This window comes from Cucurbita pepo, chromosome LG14, assembly GCF_002806865.2.
Source record: "Cucurbita pepo subsp. pepo cultivar mu-cu-16 chromosome LG14, ASM280686v2, whole genome shotgun sequence".
NCBI classification, from domain to species: domain Eukaryota; kingdom Viridiplantae; phylum Streptophyta; class Magnoliopsida; order Cucurbitales; family Cucurbitaceae; genus Cucurbita; species Cucurbita pepo.
Genome location: NC_036651.1, coordinates 6,946,428 through 6,952,089, shown reverse-complemented (window position 1 = coordinate 6,952,089; position 5,662 = coordinate 6,946,428). Strand labels below are relative to the sequence as shown.

General features: G+C 34.8%; 1 long non-coding RNA gene across 1 annotated transcript; it reads right to left on the bottom strand.

The window, feature by feature from the left end:
• Positions 1–2,472: 2,472 nt before the first annotated feature.
• Positions 2,473–3,201, bottom strand: LOC111810011. Its single transcript, XR_002817352.1, has 3 exons — positions 3,072–3,201; positions 2,832–2,947; positions 2,473–2,736 (listed from the first exon to the last, which is right to left on the bottom strand). It is a non-coding gene; the product is annotated as an uncharacterized LOC111810011 (long non-coding RNA).
• Between the last annotated feature and the right edge of the window lie 2,461 nt (positions 3,202–5,662).

Here is a 5,662-nt window from a genome sequence, read left to right as displayed (position 1 = left end):
TTTGCGAGAACAGTGAGATCGAATTTAAAAGGCTATGTGATAGGACAGTGTATGTTTACAAACTTGGAAACCATTTTTTTTCCTTTTTTTCCTATTATATATATTCCGTTTTTTTTTTTTTTAAGATTTTTTCCTTTTTTTTAATTTTATTTTAGTATATATTTTTCTCTTTTGTTATTTTATAATCTAAATATTTTTGAAGTTTTTTTTTTTAAATTTTTTATTTTTGTCGGATTTAACAGGGGTTTATCCTTCCTATTTAATCTTTTTCAAATTTGAATTCGAGCATGGGTGAGAGTTAATAAATAAATTTGAATTCCTTCTATATGTATGTTTGTGTGTGTTTTTTAATTAATATAAAATATATATTACTTATAATAAAAGATTATTTTATAAAATTTTAGTAGTTGGTTATAAAAAATTTAAAAAAATTAATTAATTAATTAAGTTAAATAAATAAATAAATAAAACTTAATTTCATCATTCTCCACATTTTACTCTCTCATTTTGTGTGTTTCGAGAGAGTTTAGATTACTTAACCATCAAACTCACCACAATGGAAAATATTTTATACCTTTTCTGTAACAGATATTTCTGTAACTGATTTTTATACATTTTAAAACACATGTTTTTTTTTCCTCCAAAAACGCTCCCATAGCAATTAATGTTTCAATTTTTAATTATATTATTTGATTTTTTTTCTAAAAATATTTGATTCCAAAATTCCTTTCTCTTAAAATATATTTGAACTTTGTAATATATTCCTAAATAATTACTTTTAAATATAATAGCTCCAAAAATTTAAAAATATGGATTTATCAACGGATTAGATGAATAATAAGGAAAGTCGGATAAAATTTGATCAACGTCCAAAAGCATCTACTTACTCATCAAGCAACCTAAACCCCAAGCTAATAAGGAAAGTCAGCCCAACCAAAGTAGAAGTCAGGTGGTCCAAAGAATGAAGCCCAAGTTCATATGAAAACTCAGCCCACCCCAGAGTGAAGTGGCCCAAATCTGAAGCCCAAGTTCATATGGAAACTCAGGCCCAAAAAAAATATAAAAGAAATTAAAAAAATTAATGAAAAGGGTAATATGTATTTTATAAACTAATATATATATATATAATATTTCATAAGATATGAAAACATTACCTTCCTAAGTAAACACACTAGGTAATACACCAAGTTACTCACACTATTGATATTTGCATCTATAAGTAAATAAGGCAAATTCATATTTCATAAACAGAGAAGAAAAATATAATAGAAAAATATAGACAGATAGCAACCGATTGATTTATTATTTGTGGTTCTTTTCTTGATGAGACCACAAGTCACTCTTCGACTTATACTTCACCGAGCACCTTCGACAAATAAAATACTTTCTATTGTGGCGAGCTTGGTGGTCAAGTATGCTTTTCTCACGAACTCCCTCCAAACACACCGGACATATTACAATCTCCTTCTCCTTTTCTAACGCTTTATTTTTTCTTCTCCTCCTTCCCCAGTTTGGCATGTCCTTCTGCTTTCTGCTACTGTTATCTTCTATCGGATCGGCAAGCCCCTCCCGTTGATACTCTTCCATAACTAAGGAAGAAGAAAAAAAAAAAAAAAAAAAACCCAGAAACTGAAAATAGTGAGGAGACCACTACCTCATCAGCCTAGACTTTAGCATTAATTTTATATAAGTTAGTTACCAAGCTGATGGGTCTTGAGTCTTTCACTATCATGTATTGTCCTTCTTAAAAAGAAAATAGATGTAGGTCTTATTCATAGTCGCACCACTAAAAACACTAATGTAAAGTTCATCAGAAACCTTGACCAAGTCTTCCTTATTAGTATCTTGAAGGCCTTCCCCCTTGAAACTAAACACCATACTCCTTATCTCATCCAAGAAATAAATGGGGAATTCAACATTCCCTACACACACAGAAACCGTTAGATAGCTGAATGGTCAAAAGAATAAGCTATAGACCGAGAAGCCTTTGTGGTTATGGGGTCAAACTATAGTGCCACCTATTATGTATCTTACAAGTTTCAAGACACCAATGTTGCAAGGTCGAAAGGTTGTCCTCTAAAATTAGTCAAGTTGCACATAAACTGTGCAACTACATCAAACCCGCATGAGACTACTGCAAGTCTACAACAAAAGAAAGAATACAACAAAGGGTACAAATGATACTAACTCATTTAGCCTTAAAAAAAAAAAAAAAAAGATCTAGATTTACTACATAATATGACTCGCATGCAACATAAAATTTCTTAACATCATAGTTCTTGCTAGAAAAGCAAACAAACTCCAGCTGAAAGCATTGACAAGGCCTTTGAGGACTTACCATATTTTCGATGCATTGTAAAATTCTTAACGATGAAAATAGAAGGAAATCAACATACATGAGGGGGGTTGGGGGTTAAGAAAGAAAATATAGCATTTGCAAAAATTAACATATAATATAACGGTTGAGAGTTTGAAGAAGAAAAGCAACTCACCCGTAATAACAATAAAGAAACAGGTCTCTTGGTTGATCAACCTCGAGAATATCATTATCCAGTATGGATCTGCCAGTTTTATAGCACTTGGCTAATAAGCAGAGAAGAAGAAAATCCGGATGTAAACTGGTTAAATGTTCTGAAGAGGTCTGGAGTTTTCTAATGGCAGTATGAAGTGGAGCTACCCCTCTAATTGGAGCCTCAAGCATAACTTGATCTTTGAACCTCTTGCAAACAGAGGCGACTGCACGATCACCATATGGTGATAATAGATGTCAAAATTCCAGACAGCAGTAATCACATATGTTAAGAATAAGGTCAATTTGCACGATGATTTACATTTTTCAGGTGCTAAACGAATCTGCTCCTGGTTGCAAGAAGAGATAAATCTTGAAATAGTCAGAATAATTGAACAGGATTGGTCTTGTGAAATTGGTACAGATGTGCATGCCTCACTGCCAAAATATTGAAAGAAAACAGTATGAATCAATCTCCTTTGCATACATTTCGCCTCAAATCACACACTCGAAATCAAAGTAAGGCAGTTTCAAATAACTAGAATAGTTAGACGTCGTATACAAGATGGGTGTTGTCCCTTCGTAGAGTCCTCAATAAAGAACACCAATCTTGGACTTCGTCCCTTGGAACTTGTACCAAAAGAAATGACGGTTTCACAAGAGCTCTCACTGATAGGAATGAATCCTCAAAATAAGTGTAACATAAAGAAGGCGGGCCCTAATTAAAACACCCAGATAGAATAANAAATGGGCCTGACTTTCCTTATTAGCTTGGGCTTCAGCTATGGGCCACCTGACTCCTACTTTGAAATGGGTCTAACTTTCCTTATTAGCTTGGGCTTCAGCTTTGGGCCACCTGACTCCTACTTTGAAATGGGCCTGACTTTCCTTATTAGCTTGGGCTTTAGGTTGCTTGATGAGCAAGGACGTGACTTATATTTAGAAGTAATTATTGAAGAATATATTACAAAGTTCAAATATATTTTAAAGAGAGAGGAATTTTGGAATCAATAATTTTAGAAAAAAAATCAAATAATATAATTAAAAAATATTATTACAAACCCCATTTACCTCAAATAACAAATAAATGTTCAGATTAAAACTTTCCTTTGTATTATATATATATTTGTATTACCTCAAATAACAAATAAATTATTTAGATGCCACCTAGAACTCTAGGAGGAGGTCGCAGGGGACGACCCCCGCTTAAGGGTAGAGGAAGGGGTGGAAGGGGACGTAGTTTGAGACGTGAGGGTTCTGTAGATCAGCCTCTTCCGCCACCAGCGGCACCTCAGGCCACACCAAACTCTACAACTCTCCTAGTAGATGCATTGCAAGCTGTGATACAAAGTCTGACTGCCAACCATCAAGCAAATGCTTCTACATCAACCATGGAAGTTAAGTACTTGCGAGATTTCAAGAGGGGTGACCTTCGAACTTTTAAGGGGACATCTGATGATCCAACGGTGGCACAGATGTGGTTGAGGTGCATTGAATAAGTATTTGTGTTGAACAACTGCCCTGAGGTCCATTGAAGCTGATGGTGTTAATATAACACATGCGGAAGCAATTTGGATCTTAGGCACTTTTAGAACATCAATTATAGTAAATAAGTAGCATGTTCATAAGTATTAAAACTTAATGAGTTTAGATACTAACCTTTTGTAGTTCAAACTCCTTTTTTCTCACGAATCGGTTTTGAACCACCACTAGTGTCTTCTCCACTATCCTCCGGCCTTAGAACGGGATTGTGGAATCTGGTGAGTGACTTTTGTAGTTCAAACTCCTTTTTCCTCACGAACCGGTTTCGAACCACCACTAGTGTCTTCTCCACTATCCTCCGGCCTTAGAACGGGATTGTGGAATCTGGTGAGTGACTAAACTTGGGAGGGATTTTGTATACGTGAAAGAGAGTGCTTGTGAGAGGTTTTTCATCAAGATGAAGAATCCCTTCCAAGTATCATGATCACTCTATTTAAAGAGTCAAGTTTGCATGTTCATGCAAACTTGAGATCACCAAATCTTGACACTTAAAATTCCACTCAAATGTTTGAGATTATGTGGCAAGCATGCATGTTTGAGTTAACCAAATTTTGACACTCAAAATTCCACTCAAACTTGTGGGGTTTATTTGGCAAACATGCAAGTTTGGTTAAACCAAATTTTGACACCTCAAAATTCCACTAACATGATTTTTCCATTAGATGAAAGTCAACATTTTGACTTTCTTCATTTTAATTAGATGAAAGTCAACATTTTGACTTTCTTCATTTTAATTCAACAATTAATTTGAATAATGAATTTCAAATTAAAGTAACATTAAATAATTAATTAAACTATTTAATTAATATTTAATATTAATTCAAATGCCAATCCCAATCAATTCCGACACATAATTGATTAAGATATTTAAATCTTATTTAAATATCTCAGATTCTCTCTTTTCGTTTAATTCGTAAATAAAATAAAATTGCGGTTAAATATATCGTATATATGTAACGCATATTCCCTAATTTGAATTCGAACACTTCGAACTCACTCGTCACACTGTTCTATGGTTTAGTCCGATATGAGCTAGCAGAGGGACCTAATGGACCTATAGATCATGGGCTCCAACGATTCAAGATTAACCGATTAAACTCATTAACCTGGTTAACCAACATTCGTTAACTACTAGGACACTCCACTATAGCCTAGTAGTTGCACTCCCCTCACTATAGATATATTTCTGTCCATTTGATATAACCATGATTAGTAAGTCGATCCTTCACAGGTTGTTCGTAACTAGAGCTGGGTCAATTTACCGTTTTACCCCTAAAGTTACTTCTTGTTCCTTATGTCTCACTGATCCTCTAATGAACAATTGGTTTGTGGTCCAACCAGTAAACCGAATCCCTCTCAGGCCAATGAGAGGGTGGGGCCCCTTGTTCAAGACCTGGAGTCAGTGCTTAAGGGAACTACCTTTCTTCTATCCCTAAAAGTGGGTAGGAGTGAATTCCGTCTTGCACCCCACGTCCCCAGCCATTCACCCAGTCTTACCCCTGAAATGGGAGGCCTATTGAGTCGGCGAACTAGAGCCACTCTCACCCATGCAAATCTAAGGATAATTCCGAATAAACAGGAGTTCATGGTTAGCTCAGGATTAAAACCGAG